General features: G+C 41.6%; 2 pseudogenes; one reads left to right on the forward strand and one right to left on the reverse strand.

Moving 5' to 3' along the window:
* Positions 1-1,892: 1,892 nt before the first annotated feature.
* Positions 1,893-2,318, reverse strand: LOC129682016 (FAU ubiquitin-like and ribosomal protein S30; annotated as a pseudogene).
* A 1,349-nt stretch (positions 2,319-3,667) lies between these two features.
* LOC129681952 (protein max-like) overlaps positions 3,668-11,807 on the forward strand; it is a 14,267-nt pseudogene continuing 6,127 nt past the window's right edge.

Below are 11,807 nucleotides of genomic sequence, written 5' to 3' on the forward strand. Positions count from 1 at the left end.
TTCCTATTACAATGGAACCCACTTGGATACTGAACTGCCATGGGCTACATCTGTGCAGGGGTCTTAGGTTATCTCCATGCATAGTCCTTGGTTGGAATATCAGTCTCAGGAAAGACCCCTGTGCTCAGATTTTTTGGTTCTGTTGCTCTCCTTGTGGGGTTCCTGTCCTCTCCAGATCTTACTGTTTCCCACTTCTTTCCTAAGATTCCTTGCACTCTGCCCAAAGGTTGCCCATGAGTCTCAGCTTCTACATTGATAGTCTGTAGGGCAGAGCTTTTCAGAGGTCCTCTCTGTCAGGCTCCTGACTTGTTCCCTCTTTTCTCCTTCTTCTGATGTCCAGTCTCTTTGCCTTTCTGGATAGGAATTGAGCATTTTAGCAAGAATCCTCCCTCTTGATTAGTTTCTTTAGGTGTACAGATTTTAGTAGGCTTATCCTATATTATATGTCTATATGAGTGAGTATATACCATGTGCGTCTTTCTGCTTCTGGGATAGCTCACTCAGGATGATCTTTTCCAGATTCCACCATTTACCTGCAAATTTCATGATTTCCTTGTTTTTTATTGCTGAGTAATATTCCATTGTGTAGATATACCACAATTTGTGCACCCATTCCTCCACTGAGGGGCATCTGGACTGTTTCCAGCTTCTGGCTATTACAAATAAGGCTGCTACAAACATGGTTGAGCAAATGTCCTTATTGTGTACTTGAGAATCTTTTGGATATATGCCTAGGAGTGGTATTGCTGGATCTTGAGGAAGCGCTATTCCTAGTTGTCTGAGAAAGTGCCAGATTGCTTTCCAGAGTGGTTGTACAAGATATGGAACAACAAGAAACCCAGAATTGCTAAAACAATTCTCTACAGTAAAAGATCTTCAGGAGGTATCTCCATCCCTGATCTCAAGCTGTACTATAGAGCAACAATACTAAAAACTGCATGGTACTGGCATAGAAACAGACTGGTGGATCAATGGAATTGAATAGAAGACCCTGACATAAATCCACACACTTATGGACACCTGATTTTTGACAAAAATGCCAATCCATTCAATGAAAAAAAGACAGAATCTTCAACAAATGGTGCTGGTCTAATTGGAAGTCTACATGTAGAAAAATGCAAATAGATCCATACTTATCACCCTGCACAAAACTAAAGTCCAAGTGGATCAAAGACCTCAACATAAAACCAGACATAGTAAACCACTTAGAAGAAAAAGTGGGGAATACCCTAGAACTCATTGGCACAGGAGAAAACTTCCTGAACAGAACACCAACAGCACAGGCTCTAAGAGCAACAATCAATAAATGGGACCTCATGGAACTGAAAAGCTTCTGTAAAGCAAAGGACACTGTTGTCAGAACAAAACGACTGCCTACAGATTGGGAAAGGATCTTCACCAACCCTACATCTGACAGAGGGCTAATATCCGGTATATATAAAGAACTAAAGAAGTTAAACAGCAAAAGATCAAGTAATCCAATTAAAAAATGGGGTACAGAGCTAAACAGAGAATTCTCTGCAGAGGAATATCAAATGGCAGAGAAACACTTAAAGAAATGCTCAACCTCATTAGCCATCAGAGAAATGCAAATCAAAACGACCCTAAGATTTCACCTTACACCCATCAGAATGGCTAAGATCAAAAACTCAAGAGACAACACATGTTGGAGAGGTTGTGGAGAAAAGGGAACCCTCCTCCACTGCTGGTGGGAATGTAAACTGGTAGAACCACTCTGGAAAGCAATCAAAGTAAATTTTTAAAATGACTCTTTGAAGATACTATTTTCTTCTTTTTTTACATAGGCTTGGTTAAAACAAGGCTTTTTTTTTTTTTTTTTTTTTTTGCCTGGGCAAAGTGGCTTTATTAGAGTGCCAGAATCACAATAGGACTTAGGACTTAGCATCCGGGCCCTTCTTCTTGCCAAGGGTGGGCACGACGTTGACAAATCGACAGTTGTACCGTGTTCATCGCTTGGCCCGACCTGTCTTCTTCTTCTTCTCCTGTTTGGCTGCCTCGGGAGTTTGACCTCTCACTTTTCCAGCACGAGCCAGGGAACCATGAACTTTACCTCCCAGCATGCGGCCTGCTACTTCCAGAGGTCAGGGCCTCTACACCACACTGGCCTAGGGTGGCCACTTCCTCCAGTGGTGAGCCTGCATGACTTGATCTTCAGGGGCAATGCCTTGCAATAAGGCCACATGAGCTTTGATCTGGGCGACCATCTCCTGGCCGGTCACCTCGAGGGTGTGTAGCTCCTGGGTGCGGACAAAGAGCTGCATGTTGGCAACTAACTCTCGGACACCACTGCTGCTACTGCGAAGATGGAGTCAAGAAAGAGGGCTTTTTTTTTTTTAAAGTTCATTTGTTTTAAAAGAGCTGCTTGTGGTTAATATATATATATTTATAATATATCCATATATATTATAAATATATAATATATGTTATCTATATATTGTGTGTGGTGTATAATATTTTTAAAATAGACATAAGCTATTTTCTTTATCTCAAGGGAGAACAATTGTCTAACAGGAAAAAATATCTGTGGTAAGAGTAATCATTTCATAAAAAATAAATTAATTAAAGAATTAATTTCACAGTTAATTTATACCCTCAAGCAAGGGTTGTCATAGAATCAGAACTGAGTCTCTGTGGGCCCAGGTTAGTTGATTCTGTAGGTTTTCTTGAGATGTCCTTGACCTTTCTGGCTCCTTCATTCCTTCCTGCCCCTCTTCCACAAGATTTCCTGGGTTCCACCTGATGTTTGGCTGTGGGCCTCTGCATCTCTTTCCATCAGCTGCTGAGTGAAGGCTCTCAGAGGACAGTTATGCTAGGCTCCTGTCTGCAATTATAGCAGAATATCATTAATAGTGTCAGGGTGGCCTCTCTCTCATGGTGTGGGTCTCAAATGGGCCAGTCATTGGTTGGCCTTTCCCTCAATTTCTGCTCCAACCTTATCACTGTACATCTTGTGGTCAGGTCAAATTGTGGGTCAAGAGTATAGTGGGTGGGTTGGTGTCCCCATCCCTCCATCAGAGGGCTTGCCAGGTTACAGGTGGTGGCTGTTTCACGTTCCGTACCTGCTATTGCTGGGAGTCTTAGCTAGAGTCACCTATATTGATTCCTCATTGCTGTCTGTGGCAATGGTGCTGTCTTCAACTCTTCTGGTAATAATTCTCTGAAGGTTAAGGCTTCTCAGCTTCCTTTCTACCACACCAACATAACACCTTTTATAGTTTTATAATGTCTATTTGGGGTTCTAAATGAACCCCTGTAATTGGATATCTACTCTGCCCCCCAGACTTTGGAACCATCCTGCTATAATATTGTTTACTAAGTTTTATACGCCTTCAGTCTGTATCTCAGATCCTTCTGCACCTGCGCTAATTCCGTTTCTCTTGCTTCTGTTGCCAAAAGCAACTCTAGGAGGAAATGGTTTATTTGGCTTATAGGTTAAAGTTCATTGTTGAGAGAAACCAGGCAAGAACTCAAGGTAGGAACCTGGAGGCCCAGTCTGAAGCAGAGGTCATGGAGGGGTGCTGCTTGTTGCCTTGCTCAGCTGCCTTTATTATACAGCCTGAGACTACATGCCCAGGGTGGCACCTCAACCTCCACAGTGATTTGTGCCTTCCACATTAATCAGTAATCCAGCAAATGATCCGTAGACATGCCCACAGGCCAATCTGAGGAGATGAATTTCCTCTTCCAAGGTGAGTAGTCTGTGTCACACTGGCAGAAACTCACCAGCACACCACAAATGCATACATTTGGTCCCTGGGATCTTGGTGGTGGTGGTCAGGGTTGGTCTCTTAGTTTGCTTTCTTGCTGAATGTAAGACTTTCTCAACCTTGTCTTTAATCTCTCTCGGCTTTCTATACTGTTCTATTGTTTGTTACATTAGTTAATCTTTTTTTGTTTTGTTTTTTGAGACAGGGTTTCTCCACCACCACCCAGCTTAATTGAGCCTTTAATTTCTAAGATTTCTACATTTTTTTTTCCCTTTTCAAAGCTTATCTCTGATGAATTTTTCATTCAAGTTTGAATTGATTTCTTTACATTACTGTGAGTTTACTTGAATCTTGATTATTTAAAAAAAGCTTGACTTTTGGCCAGCAATGGTCATACCCAGTGTTAATTCCAGCACTTGGGAAGCAGAGGCATGCAGACATCTGTGATTTCCAGGCCAGCTTGGTCTACCAATCAAGCCAGCAAAAGCTATACAGTAAGACCATGTCTCAACAAAACAAGACAAAAGCTCCCTCAACTGATTTTTTTTTCCTGTGTTTCTGTGTTGTTTGTCCATCTGTTGAGATGAGCAGCTATCCAGTTTCATATGTGGGGCATTCTCTTAGTGAATAGCCTTCTTTGAGAGTGGTGTAGTACTTGCCTAGCGTGCACAAGACCCTGGGGTCAGCCACAAAACCATAAATAAAGAAATGCTAGAAGAAAAAAAAACCAAATTAGAAAAGAGAGTGGCTTGAGGGGATGACTCATTTCACAGGCTGCTTTCTGCTCAAACGTGAAGACCCAGGTTTGAAACTTAGCAACTGCTTACAAGCTCCCAAAGCTGATTATGTGGCCTATGCCTATAATCTCAAGGCTGAGGATTTCACAAGAGGATTTCAGGTTGATGGCCAAAGCAGCCTTGCCTACTTGGCAGGTTCTAGGCCAGTTAAAGAACTTGTTTCGAAAAATATCTGAGGGTGACCTCTGACCTTCACATACATGCACAGGTTTGCCTGTGATATTCATATTCAAACACACATACACATGTATACATAAAGATAAAGGATTGCCAATGTTTGAGAAATTCAAAAACCAAAAGCGTTTCTAAGGGTCAAGAGAAACACTGTACCTAACAACTTAACTACAAAATTTGAAGATGACAGAATTATAAGACCATATGACATACATGGTGAGAGATGTAGTTTTTTTCTTTTTTCCCTTTAGTTCTTTTGAGACATGACTTTAGTGTGTAGCAGCAGCTGGCCTGGAATGTGAAATGTAGACCAGGGTAGTCTCAGGATCTCAGAGCTACAATTGCTTTTGCCTCCAAGTGCTGGGATTAAAGGCATGCACCACACACCCAGCTTCAGAGGCATATTCTCAATAAGCAGTGAAAGATAAAAACAACTTAGTCACTCTTTTGAGGTAGTAGAAGATTTGCAAAGATTGCCTAGATACCATTTTCAAAGGAGGGCTCAACATATTTTTAAGATCTAGTATTTCAGTTCAAGCAGGATTTCACTAGTCATGATGAGACTAGGAAGATATTAGAAACACCACACATGAGTTATAAGCTTTAGAAACAATCTCTTGGGGCTGGGAATACATCTCTCTCAGTTGTTGGAATATTTGCCTTAGATATCTGATTCACTACACAGCATAAGCCAGGCACGGTGGCACATGCCTGTAAGCCCAGAACATAGGAGGCAAAGGCAGGAGGGTTAAGAACTTAATTTCAAAACAAGCAAATAGACAGCCAGACAGCCAGACAAACAAGTCTATCTCTTAAAAGCCTAAATTTAAGAAAAACTCACTTTTAAACGAACTTAAGAATAGTATACATAAACTTTCTCAAAAATCAGTATAAATAAATAAATAGATAGATAGATAGATAGATAGATAGATAGATAAATAAAAATATATATGAAGACAGGGTGTCACTATGTAGACCGAGATGGCCTTGAACTCATAGACCTCCCAGAACTGAGTGCTGGGTTCAAAGGCTGTATCACCATGCTTATTTATATTGTTTGAGATAGGAAAAAGTAGTCTGTTCTCCCTCGGCAGATCATAGCACAGAGTTCTCTACCTTTCTCCTACACTCAAGCTGACCGGGATCCTGCCTAACCCACTTAAGCGGGTTAAGCGTCACTCCCTGAAGTCGTGCCTGGATACCCAGAGGGAGAGAACAGATCTGGAGCGGCAACTGGTTGCTAATTGGGGTTCCCCATGACCTCTCCTTGGATTCCACTGATTTGTTAGAGAAACACATAACTTACATTTACTCACTTACTGTAAAGGCTAAAGATGTACTTGTAGATTGAAGATTTGCAAGAGGTAAAGTATGCAGAGAGAGGTGAGGAGCACCCCGGCAGGACTTCGATGTGCTCTGGGCACCACTCATGCGGGGATCTTTATGTTGGGTTTAGGATGTTGGTACCATAGCAAGTAAGCTCTGTCCTCCATCTTCCCTTCTTCCTGGAGGCTGAGAGTTCCAAGGTCTCCCCACACTTTCTGCTGAAAAGCCTGCATCTGCAAGCTCATCAAGACCCACTTCACTAGAACAAAAGATGCTCCTGTCCCTTAGGATATCACAAATAGTTTAGGAGCTCAATGGTAGGGGCCAGGGCAGAGTTTAATACTATTTCATCCCATTATCTCAACAGTACAATTCATCATTCCTCTTGAAACCAAACCAAGTTAAACAGAAGTGAGTTGTGTTTAGAATCCACTAGGCTAGGAAGGGAACAAGAATAGCCTACTGTAGGCAAGTGACATGAAATAAGAAAGAAAATATGTTTTTAAAAATACACCAGAAAAAAGATCAACAGAGATCAATGATAACAAAGAGTAGTATATAATTTTTTAAAAAAGAAACAAAATTCTTGCATGACTGATCTAGAAAAAAAAAATACACAACCAGAAATATGAAACATTAGAACCAATGCAGTAAAAAAAAAAATCACTGACATAATTAAGAGAGTTTTATTATTATTATTATTGGAATTAAACTCAGTGCCTTGCAGGCACAAGGCAAGCTGTACCATTGCAATCTTAGTCCTTCAATTGAGTTTTAAAAATATGGGAATCTGGGTTTGGAGAGATGATTCAGCAGCTAAGAGTCTATATTCTCTTTCAGAGGACCCAAATTCAATGATAACTCCAGTTCTAGGAGAACCAGCACCCTGGCCTCTGCGGGCATGCACTCATGTGGCATACATTCATACACACGAACACATATAAATGGTAAAGTAGATCTTTTTAAAGCACAAGAATAAAGGAATCCTGATACAGTTTCACACCAAGAAATCTGACAACTTTGAGGGAGTCAAGACTGTCGTTTTCCCCAAATTCATTCTTTTTGGTTTTTTTTTTCCCAGTGGTTTTAGTTGGCATGGTTTTTAGTTGGCATGACTGGTTGAATTAAAAGGTCACTCTCAGGGGCTGGAAAGAGAGCTCAGTGGTTAAGAGCACTGGATGCTCTTTGAGAAGACCTAGTTTCAGCACCCACATGGCAATCTATGAAACAGTCCTGGAGTATCTGATGCCCTTCTCTGTCCTCTTACACATGGTGCAGAGACACACATGCAGGCAAAACACCCGTACACATAAACTAATAGAAAAAAAATCTTAAAGGAGCCATCAGCATTTCTTGCACGTAGCCATGCCTCCATGATTATGCTGTAACCAGTAGGTACCTACTCTTTGCTTCCTCCTCCTCCTTCCTTTCTTCAGTCAAATAGATGGAATATGAGAAAGAAATATATTTTTAATATAAATATATATATATATATATATATATATATATATATATATATATATATATATAATCTAATATATATATTAGATTGTGAGGTGGGAGTCATGTCCAGAGGCTAGTAGAGCAGCAAGAGAAAAGAAACTGCGTCCTTGACACAGTTTGAAGCTATCTAGAAATCCCATGCAGGCTGCCTCCAGATGTATTTTACACATCAGAGATGCAAACCGAGAGCATTGTAGGGCGATGCTATTTTGGGTTTTCCCAAGGGTGTACTCAGTGATCGCTTACATGTTGTTTGGTCATGCTGCTGACATTCACTTTGAGAAATTTCCTGGCATATGATGGGTAATTCTTTCATGTGCATCTAGGTTTCAAATTAGGGTCACTTGATCCCTTCTTGGACAGTTCTACAACGGAATTTGTATCTAAATAAAGTTATTTTTCTAATAGTTAAAACTAGTTTTACTAACATTAATTTTCTATTCAAATGATCTGTTTTTAGCACCTTTTGAGCTACCCCCAAAATTTCTTTCCATGGCTAAGTATGGAGTAATCGTTTTGAGGATCACTCAACACACACATCCATCCACACAACTCAACCAAAATAGTACGATGAACACACCACACGGTCAAGTTCATTTTGTGAAGGCAGCAGCAGCTCTGCCATGATTGCCACTGAAGATTGAAGTGCACAGTGTCACAGGCTGTTAGACACAACCTAATTTCACAGGTAATATAATGCTAAGTAAGAATCAACGAGAGACAATACTTCGAGCTACTCCATTTTGGAGATGATTTGTGATTTGAGTAGGACCAAGGGAAGACATTGCAAAAATCGCTGGGAAATGCCTCTGTCTCTGAATTCCTACCAATTCCTTATTAAACAGCTGTTGGACCCCTGTGTGAGATCACTGCCTGACAGCACACTTTGTCTGTACTTACGGTCGGAGGAGAAACTGTGTTTAAGCTACTGCGTTTAGTACCACGTCAGCCTGTCCCTTCTGTAAATAGCCACCTAGGCTGGGAAAGCTCAAAGTCACCCAGACTGTGGCCAGACAGGGAAGACAAGGGAGCTCGGAAAAACCACAGTCGCATTTGTGGCTGGGGCTTCAGGCTGGGAATTATGAGCACTTACAGCAATCCGAAGGATTCAGCCATCCGAAAAAAAAATGTGGCTTCGGTGACAGGTCAGAGCCTTTCCAGAGCCTTTCCACTACACCTTCTGTCTTCTCCAGCACACTGGGAGTATCAGAATACCACCGGAGTTATCTGCTGTCCACATTTTCTTTAATTTAAATATTCTCTCTCTCTCTCTCTCTCTCTCTCTCTCTCTCTCACTCTCTCTCTCTCTGTGTGTGTGTGTGTGTGTGTGTGTGTGTATGCTGATCTTGGGAACCTTTCTCAATTGCTCTCCACTGTATTTTTTGAGACAGTTTTTCTCAGCGAGGCTGGAGCCACCAATTTGTCTGGGCTGGCCAGCCAGGAAGTCTCAGGGATCCTCCTGTTCTTTGCTTCCTTAATGCTGGGATTAAGGTTTGTGCCACCATACTAGGCTTTTTACAACAGGTCTGGGTAGCGAGCCCAGGCCTTCATGTTTGCATAGCAAATACTTCACTAAGTGAGCCACCATCTCCCCTACCTCCACTATCCACATTTTAATGTATATACCATTTTGGGTACTCAGAGAAGTAAGACGCAGGCACATGTTAATTCTTTGCTTGATGTTTTTCTTGTCTGTAGTGTGCTTCTTTTTTTTTTTTTTTTTTTTTGTAATGTAGCATGTCTTTTGAAAGGATGCCACATTAACTATTGGTATTCCATGAATAATAACAACCCAGACTAGTATTTGGCAGTTAGGCATTCACAATGTATGTTACTCCTTAACAAATGCTTCAGTCGTTTGTGTTGTAGCCTCTGAAGTACACAGAGCCGAGAAGATGCTGTTTGCAGCCCATTTCAAAGTACGCCAGCGGTGGGGGAAGCATAGCATAGATGTAACAAGTTTGTCATGCAAGTAATGCACAGATGAAGGTCCTTATGTAACTATTTTCTCTGCTTTTGTGGATGTAGAAACAGTCTCTCTTCTTTTCTGGGTTTGAGACAGGGTTTCTCTGTGTAGTGTAAAACATTCTTATGAAGAAGAATTTCAAACATTTTATTTAATTTTTTGACTCATTTTTATGTGTGGGAGTATTTTTGCCTGCTTGTCCGTGCAGCATGAGCATGCAGTGCCTGTGGCAGCCAGAAGAGGGCGCTGGGTCCCCCTGGACCGGTTACATATGGCTGTGAGCCTCCATGTAGTTGCTGGAAACCAAACCTGGGTCCTTTGCAAGAGCCATTTCTGCAGCCTCAGGAAAGTGATTTTTATTTTTTTTTTTATTTGTTTAAGGAAGCTGGGTGTGATGGCACAGACCTTTAATCCCAACATTGGTGAGGCAGAGTCAGGTGGATCTTTGTGAGTTCGAGGCCAGCCAGGTCTACATCCTGAGTTCCAGCATAGTAGGACTACATAGTGAGACCTTGTCTCAAATAAAACAAAAACAGACAAAAGATCTGTCTAAGGTCTAGCAAGTATGCTTTTAGATTTGTGTCTCTGGAAATTGAAACCACACTTTCAGATACTTGTACACTTTGATTTTAAAAAAGATTTATATATAATTGTATGAGTGTTTTCCTGCCTGTATGTATGTGTACCATACGTGCACCTGGTATCTGCAGAAGTCATAAGACAGTGTTAGATCCCCTGGAACTGGAGAGAACTGAACACTGGGTTTTTGTAAGAGCAACAAGTCCTTTTAAATGCTGAGCCACCTCTCCAGGCCCTGTACCTACCTTAAAAATCAAAACACCCCCCAGTGCTCACCAACAGATAAAAGACATAAACTTTCTCATATTATTAGTTTAGTACAATAAAGATGTCTTCTAGGTCTAGCTTTAAAAAAATTGTAAGAGGGGAATGAAAAGAGGAAGACACTGAGTGTGTGTGTGGGTGAAAGCAATAGTCACGAAAAACCAGTGTACGTACAGATCTTCCTGTGTGACTGTCATTGTTTTTTTGCATTTTTTATTTAATTTTTTTATTAATTACATTTTATTTACTTTGTATCCCCCCCTGTAGTTCCCTCCCTCCTCCCCTCCCAACCCCTCTCTTCCTCTTTCTTCTCCATGCATGCCCCTCCCCAAGTCCACTGGTAGGGGAGGCCCTCTTTTCCTTCCTGCTGATCCTAGTCTGTTAGGTCTCACATCTCCCCCTGAGGGGGGAGCAGCCTTACCAGGCCACAGAGGAAGACAATGCAGCCACTCCTGATGTGACTATCATTTTTTAAAAACTTGGGTCTCTAGTTCACTCTCCTGTCTACTTACCTTAACCAAAGGCCCTGGGTTTTTAGGACAGTAGCTGAGGCCACTCACTCAGCCTTGTAGGCAGAACCAAAAAACAGGGTGTGTTGGTCAGCTTTTTGTCCATGAGACAAGTGCTTGAGAGGAAGAATTTACAAAGAGAAAACTTTCAGCCTGTCATCCAGTAAACAGGAGCATCCTAGCAGTGAGCATGTAAGGGGGAAGAACAGACCTGCCCCCTTGAGGCAGCCAGGAAGCAAAGAGATAGGAAATCTTTCATATGTATTTTTTGTATTTGTCCTTGTTAGTTTTATTGTCACAGTTTGATACAAAGTACAGTCACTTGGGAAGAAGGAACCTCAGTTGAGGAATCAGATCAGATCAGATTGGCCTTGTGGGGATGTCTATGGGACCATTTTCTTGATTGCTAATTGATATAGATAGGATAGTTCAGTCCACTTTGGGCAGGACCATTCCTAGGCAGAAAGGCCTTGGATGTATAAGAAAGGTAGCTGAATGCGAGCCTGGTAGCAAGCCAGTAAGCAGCATTCCTCTGTGGTTTCAGTTTCAAGTCTTGTTCCTAGGTTCTTGGTTTAGGTCTTACCTTGGCTTCTCTCAATGAGTTGTAACCTGTAAGCTAAAATAAATCTTTTCCTCTCCAAGCTGCTTTTGGTCATGATGTCTAGCACAGCAACAGAAAGCAAAGTAGGACAGAGGGTGATGCTTCATATTCAAACCATAACACACAGGCTGGCCTTCCTTCTCTTTGAGGTGGTCCTGTAGTGGCTCAGGGAGCTATTGTGCTTCTTGCCTTCCTCTGCCCCCACCATTCTGAACATGAGGCCCTCTTGTTTCTCTTGTTTCAAGAGAAACCCAAAGCCAAGAAGAAGAAATGAAGAAGGAAGGGGGAGGAGGAGGAGGAGGAAGAGGAAGAGGAAGAAGAAGAAGAAGAAGAAGAAGAAGAAGAAGAAGAAGAAGAAGA

The sequence above is a fragment of the Psammomys obesus genome, unplaced genomic scaffold (genome assembly GCF_907164565.1).
Source record: "Psammomys obesus unplaced genomic scaffold, mPsaObe1.curated_primary_1811, whole genome shotgun sequence".
In the NCBI taxonomy this organism is placed as follows: domain Eukaryota; kingdom Metazoa; phylum Chordata; class Mammalia; order Rodentia; family Muridae; genus Psammomys; species Psammomys obesus.